This window comes from Triturus cristatus, chromosome 1_2 (genome assembly GCF_964204655.1).
Source record: "Triturus cristatus chromosome 1_2, aTriCri1.1, whole genome shotgun sequence".
NCBI classification, from domain to species: Eukaryota; Metazoa; Chordata; class Amphibia; order Caudata; family Salamandridae; genus Triturus; species Triturus cristatus.
In genome coordinates this window covers 787,871,624-787,884,085 of record NC_140580.1, presented here as the reverse complement: position 1 = coordinate 787,884,085, position 12,462 = coordinate 787,871,624, and the positions used below count along the sequence as shown (strand labels likewise).

Below are 12,462 nucleotides of genomic sequence, written 5' to 3'. Positions count from 1 at the left end.
TCAGTCAAAAATTGAAGGATAATAATGCCAGGTCCCCACGCACACAACTGTCACTTTATGAAGGTCACATTTAACCAGACCTGCTTTTTCAGCCAACAGCACAAAGCATGCTGGAATTTATAGATCCATATCTATAAGGAGACAAGTTAGCTCACGAAATACTGTAAAGTTACTGCTTACTGATGGAAAAAAACAGTAGAGAGTCAATTACATCAGATAATCAAATTACCAACAACACGTTATGGCTCATGCCACAAACTGGATACAAAGACACATCCTCGGAAGCGCTACATATAGAACATGTACCAAAATGTAGATCAATTAGGAAGCCATTTTGAAATTAAATGGATTCTCCTGCGAGTTTCCAAAGAAAGTGAGTATTTAGAATGTTTATATTAAAAAATTAACACAAATATATTAAAATGAGTATAAATATACTGCAGTTCTTTTAACAATAAACAAAGGCATATTTTTACTAGTCATTTTACACGTTTTTTGTATTGCTTTATTGAAGGAGAAAATCCAGTGCCAAATTGTGATTAATAGTTCCTTACATGTCCATAAGCACATCAGTGTGCAATAAACATCAAAATGTAGTATTCCATGTATTATGCTTTCAACAAGCACATTCAATTGTTCTTGCATCAAATATTAACTGTGGTCTACGTAATATCCAGAAAGGTAGTGAAGTAAAAATAATCTATTTTTGTGCTTCAATACCAAAGAAAAGATTATGCGGAAAATATATAGCAGATAAGTTTCGGTATTGTGATGGAGATGCTTTCACACCAACTGATCTGGCCAGTAAAATCCAGATTAAACTAATATGACTCAACATGCCAAACCATGCGACATGTTGTTGGTGGTCTGCGAGCTCCATATAAAAAACTGCCTTTTCTTCTCCATCTGTACACCCACAGATCAAAACACGGTGCCAGGCATAACAAGGTTAAAAGAATAAACACTGCATGTTGAAAAATTAAATAATTCTAGTAAATGAAGGACACAGAGTCTAAATCATATGAAGCATACCCACTGCCACAAATAGATTATTTTAATGAACGGTTACTTTTTGTCATATCTTCCAAAATAAACGTGTTTAAAGACTAGATTTTATAGTGTTTATTAGAATGCCATCCAAATTTCGTCAAACGCAGTTTATTGGCTCAGCAGACAGAACTTTTTCTAATCATATAGAGTAATCTGCATCAAGTATTGTGGTCTTGCTGTGCAATATATGCAAACCAGGTGAAGAAAAACTGCTGCATCTGAATGTGGCACTTCTAAATGAAAAAACATATTACGTGTATTCTCAGTTCTCATGTATAGAAATTAAAACGTGGGTGCTTCAGTAGACTCAAAAACTTTGCTTTACAAGCAATTTAATCAAAGATTCTGGTTGTATCGAAGTACAAACATACAACTATACGAAAATCGTGCTGCCTAATTTATTAAAATAGTTTATTTATTTAGCATGATATAATTGGAAATTCTAATACAATATAAAAACTATATATGTCATAAGTTTTCTTTCTCCATTCAATGTCTTCAAAAGCTACCCATACAATTTTCCAGTTGCCCTTTGCATTCAAACGTGGCCATGAGAAAGTAGCCTTGTACTAAGGTAGAAAGGATGCTAATTCGAATTTGTGTCTTCCCTTCCACAGACAATGCTGCGTCAGCCTAGCTCCAGGAACTATCTGCGTTTATCATATGCCCAGAGAATCGCTTCTGCCGGTTATAGAGAGGAAATGTAATTCAGTCCAAAGCAGCCAATAAACACACTTCTGATATCCATTGTTAATGGAGAAATGGAAAAATAAAAACATGACCACTGATTTGAACAAATCCCCTCCTCTCCTTCATCCTGCCACAAATCACGGATTACATTTTCCAGAACTGAAAAACAAAAGAAAGGAAACCGTGCCTACATCACTTCAGGGCGCAGCCTCTTACGTCAATCAGTGGGTACAAACCCGATCCAGAATCGTTTTGTTTTTGGTTTGAAAACTAATAGCAATCGCACTGTGATAGCATGGAAAGATGTGCTTCAAGAAGCAGACAGGATGCTTCAAGTGTTGATTAACGCTGTTCAGAAAACAGTCATACCCTCGACACCATGGAAAAAACATAGAACCGTGAATAGAAATGGTAAAGAAGAGCCCACCAATGCGACTACACATTGGTCAAAAGTGGGGTTTTAAATGAAGCACCTACTGGATTCCCACGCAATGATTACCGACTCGACCAATGAAGAATTTCATAAAACAGGGATAGGCTACCCTCCTTTAAGTCACTCACTGATTTCCAAAAATACTCAGAAATACTACTGTTCTGGGGGAATCAGTTAAAGAAATAGCTGCAAACAGGCAGTGGGGGGGGGGGGGAAGAGTATTAAAGAGACTGGTCTTACAGTTTATCGTGTGTAAATTAAAATCACATAAGCCATACTGGCTACACTTATGTCTTGCTATTGTTACAATAGAATGTAATAATTTGGTTTCTAATGAGTTCACTCATTAGCTTGTGTATTGTCCAAACCCTTCTATTTCATTCGGTGGTCAGAAGAGGTCATGGTGCCCCGAAGTGGTAAGTGAAATGAGTAGAAGCAGGAATGATCAAGTACTTTCTTTCTCCCGATGGATGGAAGGTGGGATGGGCTGTGGTTGGGTGTGGGGGGGGGGGGGGGGGGGGGGGGGGGAGGGGTACAAAAGAGTAAATGGCATTTATAATACTCAATGGACAGGAGGCGTTGGAGAGATCGGGTTGTATCTACTTGCTGTAAATTGTAGATAGCAGACAAGACTAGGCTTTGGAATCCCTGAAAGGAGGCAGTTGGGAGAAGAAAAAATATCTTACTAGGTTAACTTTATGCATTCCCAAAGATGTTTTTCAATTTATACAGCCGTTGGGTACTAAAGGGGTTAAATAAAGTCCCCACTATTGCAATTTATTGTCTTTGACGCTGAAAAAACCTCTTACGGATGAGGAATAATCAGATTGATACATTAACATTTTAGTGCTTCTACAAGTTGAAGACATTTCTCAGGCCTACTTTTACTGCAGAAGCAAAACCATCAATAGAACATTTTACTTGACTTCTCTCAGAACATAAATGGATCAGAAAAGGAATAAACTGTGCTTTGCATCACAAACATCTGTAACAAGTACAGCGCAATAACTCCTTTCCACACCACCCCAACTTAACAGATGGCAGCCTGCTTTTACAGAGTCTAAGAGGTAAACTTTCTTAGGAAAGAAGTGGAGATCCAGAAGCAGCAATGGAGCCTTCAGTTGTTCTTCTTTTCATTAGGGGAGTATGGGGGTGGCTGATCCATGGGCAGATAGACATTATGTGGGCTGGCAGGATTGTAGTATGCACTGCCTGCTGCCTCCACTGCTTTGCTACCACCTGGCATTCCGGGCTCCATCCATGTGTTGGGGGCTGGTGGTGCTGATGGACCTGTGGAAGGAGGGCCAGGATAAGGAGGTGGCGGTGCCATAAACATGGGGTTGAACTCTGGTGGTGGGGGGTACATTCCTGCCGGAGGTGCATTTGGGTATCCCATGGCCTGAGGGGCAGGCCCATACCCATTCATGGCTGATGGGGCATATGCATAAGACCCATTGAGAGGCTGGGCAGGGTAGCCTCCCGGAGCTGGTGCATAACTTCCCGGTGCAGATGCGTAATTTCCTGGCGCTGGTGCATAACTTCCTGGCGCTGGTGCATAACCTCCTGGTGCTGGTGCATAACCTCCTGGTGCTGGTGCATAACCTCCTGGGACAGGCGTGTAGCCATAGTTGGTAGTCGGTGCTCGAGGGCCTCTAGGTGCGTTGGTGGCCATTTTGAACATGAGCTGACCAAACTCGATGGCTCCCCCGCTGTTGAAAGTCATCTTGAAAGTTGCCTGCCCTTCCCAACCACCTCCTGCCTCGGCGAGAATAGTCCCCTTGATGTGATTTGCAGCGAATACCGGTTGCTCAATAGAGCACCCTTTCACCAAGTAAAATGGCATCATGAAAGAGAGCATTGGGTCCTTCCCCTTCGTCACAAATATCATTCTGTAAGGGGTGAGGAAAAGGGTGCCCTTCTTTGTACCCTTAAACAGGTCGGCCTTGTGTACCATGTCGCTGAAGGTAAGGTCAACATCTTTGCATTGCTTAAGCACGCTCTCCCCATTCTCCACTATTACTCCTCCGTTTTGGGAATGATTCCTGTTCACCGCCATCGTTTAGGTGCAGAAAAATTGTAAACCAGTCAAAAGATTAAGACGATGGGTTTCAATGGGCCGTGGCGTGCTAGCCCTTCCTTGTGTAACTCAGCTTTTCCAAACACTTTGAAAAGTTTAACTTTTTGGTCTTAATAGCGACAGATTTTGGCCCAAAAGCAAGGGCAGTCGTAGATCTGTCAAAGGCAAGGCATTCTTCTATTGAGAAACACGACCCGTATGTCCACAACTGAGTCAGGCACTCAATACGTGCAGCCAGGAAATGCAGAGGGCGGTTCCGTTTCGCTTGTAGGGTAATTGTATCTGGTCCACACAAATTATAGAACCAATTTGCTATGCGTTTTCTGCTTCCGGTAGACGGTGAAGGTGGCTGTACTTCGACTGTACACCAATGTTCACGCGATACCAATTCCCGGTATGTCCCTGTTCCGGATTTCTTTGCACGCCCGTCACTCGTTACTGTCAGCCACGTACCGAGAATCACACCACAAGCTGTCAGCTGAGCCTACGCGTTCCGTTAAAAACAAGTAGAGCCCGCCTCCCGTCGACGAAGAAAGGGGACTACCAATGTATTCCGTCACCAGCGATATATGTGTATTTTTGAGTATTTCCAAACACCTAGAAAATTGTTACTGTGAACACATCTCAAAGCATTGACCCGCTCTTGGTATATTAATAACTGCGCTTTTGCTGCACACGAGCGTCAGATGTAGTTCTTTCTCTCATATTACTGTCATTGAAGGCTGAATTTTACCATGACAGTCGTGTTACTTTACACCATACAGCGTTTTGTTTCAGAGGCATCAAAAATCGATTGATAATAAAGTAGTTGACACGCCCATGAATTACGCTGGTCGGGTCTCAAGTGCAGCAAATAGAAGCTGTGAGCCCAGGGACAGAAACGAGTACAGCCAACGAACTCATAACGTCTGTAGCGCAACAACCAGAACTGCCTGTCCACTCTGGGACTGGGGAGCTGGGTTCAAGCCTCTTCTCAACATCCTGGGGGTTGGGGCAATTCACTTAATTTACCCGTGCCTTCAAAAATGAACTGTCCTTGTGCACAGATAAAGCGTTCCAATATCTTCGGGTCGAGTGAGCACTGTATAAAACTGCACAAAAAAATAAAATGCCGAGTCGACACCGAACCCTCAAGTCATACTAAGATGGCTGCCACTTTTACCGTATGGGGCAGTAGACAGGCTTTTGTGAAAACACTAACGACGGCCAGCGAATTCAACCATTCCTAGTGACCGAAAGTCTATGTTGTGTTCTATTATAACTGCGTAGTCTAGACGTTAATGCTTCCACCAGCATATATGTTCCTGTCAACCATTAGTTTCCGGTTCCGGGATTGGAGACTAGGTATTTTTGTATATGATGGGGTTTTCTCAGGGTGTCTTTACTAGCTGTAGTTAAGGTATTCTCAGTGGGGGATGAGGAAAGAGAATCACGGGGGAGCGAGGATTTTCTGGGCACCAGAGAGCCGGTGTTGCCTCATCTGTAAAATGCGAAAAGGACCACATTAAAAGAAAGAAGCGGGGGCAAGAAGGTAAGATGACAGATAAGAAATGAGTTCCTGTAGCGCTTGCGTAAACCAAGAGGGTATTAAAGCTCCGTCCATATAAAGTAATCTGATGACTTTTGTCACGAAAGCGTGATGCTCCATTTCTGGGTCCATTTATAATGGGAGTGTTAGTACTGGTTCATTTGAGTTGATCCAACTGAAAAGCTTCCATGTAAGCAATGCTTTGTAAACGAAAATCCCAAAGGTTTGATTGCTGTGTCCTTGGTAATGATCAACCAAGCACCGTTAATAGGCGAGTCTCAATATGATTAATAGGATTAGGGATCTGATGTCGAGCACAGACGTTTCAGTGATTTGGCTTGAGAGAAAGATTGATAGTTGTGTCATGGGCTGTTTTAATGAATTATATGATGTGGGAAGTCTAGCTATACTCACACCTGCAAGATTTTAGCTATAAAATGTATAACAGCGATAGGACGAATCAATCAATCAATCACTGCATTTGTAAAGCGCGCTACATACCAGAGAGGGTCTCAAGGCGCTGGGGAGGAGGGGGGGGGGTGCTACTGGTCGAAGAGCCAGGTCTTGAGGAGTCTTCTGAAGGCCAGCAGGTCCTGGGTCTGTCGTAGGATGGTGGGGAGAGTGTTCCAGGTCTTGGCGGCGAGGTAGGAGAAGGATCTGCCGCCGGCGGTGGTTTTCGGATGCGAGGGACTGTGGCGAGGGCGAGGTTGGCTGAGCGGAGGCTTCGGGTGGGGGTGTGGAAGCTGAGTCGGTTGTTGAGGTAGGTGGGTCCGGTGTTGTGCAGTGCTTTGTGTGCGTGGATCAGGAGCTTGAAGGTGATCCTTTTGTTGACTGGGAGCCAGTGCAGGCCTCTCAGGTGGAGTGTGATGTGGCTGCAGCGGGGGACGTCGAGCATGAGTCGGGCCGAGGCGTTCTGGATGCGTTGGAGTCGTCTCAGCAGCTTGTTTGTAGTTCCTGAGTAGAGGGTGTTCCCGTAGTCGAGTCTGTTGGTGATGAGGGCAGGGGTAACGGTTTTTCTCGTGTCGAGGGGGATCCATTTGAAGATCCTGCGGAGCATACGGAGGGTGTTGAAGCAGGACGCGGAGACGGCGTTGACTTGCCTGGTCATGGAGAGAGTGGAGTCGAGGATGACCCCCAGGTTGCGTGCGTGGGTTCTGGGGCTGTGCCTAGTGACGTGGGCCACCAAGAGTCGTCCCAGGCTGATGGGGTGGGTCCGAGAATGAGGACCTCTGTCTTTTCTGAGTTCAGCTTCAGTCTGCTGTCCTTCATCCAGTCGGCTACGACCTTCATTCCTCTGTGGAGGTTAGCTTTGGCGGTGTGGGGATCTTCGGTGAGGGATATGATCAGCTGGGTGTCGTCGGCGTAGGAGATGATGTTGAGGTTGTGTTGTCGGGCGAGGGGGGCCATGTAGATATTGAACAGCGTCGGGCTGAGGGAGGATCCCTGTGGGACGCCACAGATGATCTCGGTGGTTTTGGAGCGGAAAAGTGGGAGGCGGACGCTCTGGGTTCTGCCGGAGAGGAAGGATGTGGTCCAGGCCAGGGCCTTCTCTTGGATACCGGCGTCATGGAGGCGTGCTGATAGGGTGCGGTGGCAGACCGTGTCAAAGGCTGCTGATAGGTCCAGGAGGATGAGGACGGCTGTTTCTCCTTTGTCCATCAGGGTCCGGATGTCATCAGTGGCGGCGATGAGGGCGGTCTCGGTGCTGTGGTTGCTGCGAAAACCGGATGGGGAAGAGTCCAGGATGTTGTTAACTTCGAGGTAGCGGGTCAGCTGTTTGTTGACAATCTTCTCGGTCACTTTTGCCGGGAAAGGGAGCAGGGAGATGGGCCGGAAGTTCTTGAGGTCCTTGGGGTCCGCCTTGGGCTTCTTCAAAAGGGCGTTGATCTCGGCGTGCTTCCAGCTTTCTGGGAAGGTTGCTGTCTCGAAGGAACAGTTAATTGTTTTCCAGAGGTGGGGCGCGATGGTTGCGCTGGCTTTGTTGAAGACGTGGTGAGGGCAGGGATCCAATGGGGATCCGGAGTGGATGGAGTTCATGGTTTTGATGGTGTCTTCGTCGCTGACGCTGGACCAGACGGTCAGGCGACTGGTGCGAGTGGTAGTCGCAGGGGTGGTGGATTCGGTGGTGGGTGCGGGGGGGTCGGAGTTGAAGCTGTCGTGGATGTCGGTGATCTTGCGGTGGAAGAAGATGGCCAGGGAGTCGCACAGGTCTTGAGATGGTGGGATTTCGTTGGTGTTGGAGCTGGGGTTGGAGAGTTCTTTCGCGATGCTGAAGAGCTCTTTGGTGTTGTGTGCGTTGTTGTCTAGGCGGTCCTTGAAGGCGGTCTTCTTGACGGTCCTGATGAGTTGGTGGTGTCTGCGGGTGGCGCTCTTGAGGGCTGTGTGGTTGTCTGGTGTTCGGTCGTGGAGCCATTTCTTCTCCAGCTTCCGACAGGTGTGCTTGGCGATCCGGAGGTCCTCGGTGAACCAGGTGGCTTTCTTGTTGGTGTGGTTGGTTGTAGAGGTCTTGAGAGGGGCGAGGGTGTTGGCACAGTCGTTGATCCACTGTGTGAGGTTGGTCGCGGCGGTGTCTGGGTCGGTGGGGTCAGTGGGTGGTCTCAGGGCGAGGGCGGTAGTCAGTTGGTCCTCGGTGACCTTGCCCCAGCAGCAGCGTGGTAGCTGTTGGGTGCGGTGGTGTGTGGTGGGTTTTCTGAAGGTGAAGTAGACGCATCTGTGGTCGGTCCAGTGTGGTTCGGTGGTGTGGTTGAAGGAGGCGTGGGGGCTTGCGGAGAAGATTGGGTCGAGCGTGTGTCCAGCGGCGTGAGTAGGTGTCGTTACGAGCTGTTTGAGTCCGAGGTTGGCGAGGTTGTCGATCAGGGCGGTGGAGTTGGCGTCGTTGTTGTTCTCGAGGTGGAAGTTCAGGTCCCCGAGGAGGATGTAGTCTGTGGAAGCGAGGGCGCGGGTGCTGATGAGGTCGGCAATGGTGTCACTGAACTGTGGGCGGGGTCCGGGAGGTCTGTAGATGAGAGTTCCTCTGAGGGTGGTGTTGGGGTCGGTCTGGATCTGGAAGTGCATGTGCTCGGCGGTGGTGAGGGTGTCATCGGTGTTCGTTGAGATTTTGATGGAGTCTTTGTGGATGATGGCGATTCCTCCTCCCACTCCATTGGTGCGGTCTCTGCGGGAGATCTTGTAGCCCTGTGGGATGGCTATGGCGATGTCTGGTGCTGAGGTGGCGTTCAGCTAGGTCTCCGTCAGGAAGGCGACGTCGGGGGTGGTGGAGTCTAGGAGGTCCCGGAGTTCGATGGCGTGCTTGCGAGCGGAGCTGGTGTTGAGGAGGATGCAGCGGAGGTGGTTTGGTTCTCTGGCTGGTGGTGTGGAGGGTTGGATGCTGGTGAATCTGCAGTTCCGGCAGGTGAAAGGCCCCCTGGGTGGGTTTCGGGGTGGCCCGGTAGCAGAGGTGGTCTCGTCTGGTGTTGAGTGCGTGGAGGGTGCTTGCGTCGTAGTGCAGTCTGGCGTTGCGAGGGGTGCGGGGTCCAGGGGTTCTGGCACTGGGTGCGGTCCAGACACGGACGGGCGCAGACGGGCTTGCCTTAGGCACCCCTTCAGCGCGCCAGCCGCGCACCCGCTGCGCGCGTCGGCTGTGCGGCCGCTTCGCGGCCTCCATATGAGGGCAGAGGGAGGGAGGAGCAGCTGGGAGGTGGGAGCGGGGCGGCCAATGGGAGTGAAGGGGCGGGGCCGCAGGGGCTCAGCAGCGGGGGAAAACCCGGGGAAAAAACGGCGGAAGAGGGACAACAGAGCACAGGGGTACAGAAAGCAAAACACAGGGGCACAGAATGAAAAAACAAAGTGGCACAGAAAGCCAAGCGCAGGGGTACAGAATAAAAAAGGGAGCGAGCAGTCAGGCGGCAAAAGCGGCGACCGAGGTTCAACCCACAGGGGGCTGCGTGCGGATGGGGGGAGCGACCTGCCTGGTGACAGGGTCAAAAGAAAAATGTTGCTGTGGTGAGGCTTAGATTTAGCGTTATTGAATAGACGTAATTAACCTCTTTAGTGAGATGTGAACAATGCCTTGATCTATAGAAATGTGTATCGACAGAAGAAGTGTTGTCCTAGGGGCAAAGTGAATGGGTGGAATTGTTTTGTAGGGAGGGAAGAGGGAAGGGCAGAGCACACTTATACAGGTTGGGCTACTATTACACACTTAGGAAAAGGTGTAAAGTGGGATAAGAGAAAGAATGCAAAGAGGAAGTGATAACCCCTAGAAGTCAAAGTGCTAAAACAGGAAGGGGTTAATGGGTCCAGATGTATTGTACACTCCTGCATATAAATGAGGATTTATTTAAGGTGTTTACTTGTCCTTGGCAATGGGAGACCCATTCCCCATTAATTATTAAACTGAAGAAAGTATCAGAGCAAGTAGATGTTTATAATCTTTTTTTGATCCTTTTTTTTAAATCCAGTGTACTTCGTGAAAAACTCTTTTCTCTTCAGAGTTATTCAAAGATGTAATTCAACACCGAGATCAATAGATTTTTAGTACAGCCGCCAACACATGTTTCGCCTCCCCAAAAATGGCTTTTCAGCCTGGGGCTTCCTCAGGGCTGTTGCGTCAGTTGTAATTTACAGGGTTCACATGCTTGTGAAGTGTACATATTTACCGCAAGGCCAAGAAACATGTTAACATAAGTCAGGAGAAAAGACAAACCATGCAAAATTTGCAGGGTTAATATGCATGTAAGAAATGCATGTTTGCAACACTGCCAAATGACAATAATGTGCAAATCGTCAATAGTTAAAAAGAATAAAAAAAAGAGATAGCTCAAGTAAGTATAGAAAAAGAGCAAGGAGGAAAAGGGGAAAAGAAGAAAAAAGGAAGAAGAAAAAAGAGGAAAAGAAAAAATGAAAGAGAAAAAGAGTAAGAAAGGGTGCACGTGAGTCCTAGTGGAATATTCCATCCAAGAAGGAGTGAGGGAAGGAAACTTGTGACAGAAATGCAATATGAGCATATCAATTCTGTTAGGTCATCAAAATAAAGTCCGTCCCAAAAACACATTCTGAAAGAATAAATCATAACTTGAATGTATACATACGGTTATGATGTGGCAAATTAGAGAACCACAGATATGAGTCCATATTTAAAGGTACAAAACTTTATAGAAATGCCAAAATATTAGCACATAGAATATTTCATTGCATCCATGTGTTTAAGTGATAATATACATAAACAATTTGAAAAAGAGTGTGAGTAAGAGTTGTCTCCTTTTTATTGTGGAGAGGACAATATTCTTTCCTGTCCATTGGCTGAATAATATTTTATTTGGTCTAAAGATTGGTTGGTGCTGGGGAAAAGACAAATCGTAGGGGTAAGACCTTAAGACACGGTCCCCTATGCAGTGAATAACCTGTGAGACAAACTAGAAGCTAACCTAAATAACTGATTAATATCCACCACTCGAATTACTTTCCAATTTCACTATACTAATTCAACACTAATCCTTTAATGGGTTCCGGAGTAGCGTGCTATTCGCCAAAAAAAGAAGCGCTTCAACACCCCATCAGGGGTAACAAGCACTATATAAATGCAAACCTTTTCCCTCTTCTATCCCTCCGCTATCCCTCCGCTATCCTTCTGAATCCAAATAACTGATTAATATCCACCACTCAAATTACTTTCCAATTTCACTATACTAATTCACCACTATTCCTTATGGGTTCCGGTGTAGCGTGCTACTCGCCAAGAAAGTGCTTCAACACCCCATTAGGGGTAACAAGCGCTATATAAATGCAAACCTTTTTCCCTCTTCTATCCCTCTGCTATCCTTCTCAATCCAAATAACTGACTAACCTATCCACCACTAAAATTACTTTCATATTTCACAATAGCGTGCTACTCGCCGAAAAAGTTCTTCAGCGCCTCGTCAAGGGGTAGTAAGCGTTATATAAATGCAATTACAATAAAATTCAATAGTGCCCTCATAGCAATTAGTAGTGACAGTTGTAATAGCATTATCGATAGGAGAGGTTGACAGCTGCTTGGTATTTTTCTAACTAGCATGGGCAGGTAAGGTAAGTTCCTCTTTGGCATTAAAAATCTCTTCATTGAGTGGCCCCATTGCAGATGACAAGTAAGATAAGATGGAGGAGTTATCGCGAGCATATTTTAAGATAGCCCCTTCTTTCTCTGATGAGAGTTCGGGCAGAGCTGTTGTTTTCCGTTTGCCCATCATGTGGGACTCTTAATGGCCCGTCCAAAACAAACCACATGAAAGAGGGGGAGGCAGTCTGGTCTTTTCCAGTGCGTGGATGTGCCCAGTCTCTTGACTGGGCACATGCCCGGGCGCATCCCACGTGCCGCGGTGACAATGCGTGCCGTAAGCGCTGCAGGCATGTAACCCCATCTCCTCGGCAGCACAATGCTCTCTGGGGGTTGAAGTCCCCCCTGCGGCTCCTACAGCAAGCAGCAAGCACCAGATTCCATTCATGGGAACCAGGAGACTTTTGCTCAAACACCAGCTTTTTCATTTGACAAAATGGAATGATCCTTGGTGAAATGCATTATCTTTGTTTCCCAGTTTTCTATTTCTTTCAAAATTTGGAAGTGGCAAGCAGGAATTCAATTTGCAGGGTTGTGCAATACAAGAAAATGCATTCTCTCAAAAACTGAGAAATGGTGGCAGCTGGTCGACTTTCAGGCAGTGGGATTCT

General features: G+C 46.8%; 1 protein-coding gene and 1 pseudogene across 2 annotated transcripts in view; one reads left to right on the top strand and one right to left on the bottom strand.

Annotated features, from left to right (window-relative positions):
* Positions 1–482: 482 nt before the first annotated feature.
* Positions 483–4,748, bottom strand: LOC146868041 (WW domain-binding protein 2 pseudogene; annotated as a pseudogene). The gene has a single exon (XR_014962404.1). The product of XR_014962404.1 is annotated as a WW domain-binding protein 2 pseudogene (transcript).
* Positions 4,749–5,482: 734 nt separating this feature from the next.
* LOC146868040 (uncharacterized) overlaps positions 5,483–12,462 on the top strand; it is a 155,858-nt gene continuing 148,878 nt past the window's right edge. The window contains exon 1 of the mRNA XM_085608853.1: positions 5,483–5,781. The gene's annotated coding sequence lies outside the window, so the exon portion shown is untranslated. The remainder of the gene's footprint in view (positions 5,782–12,462) is intronic.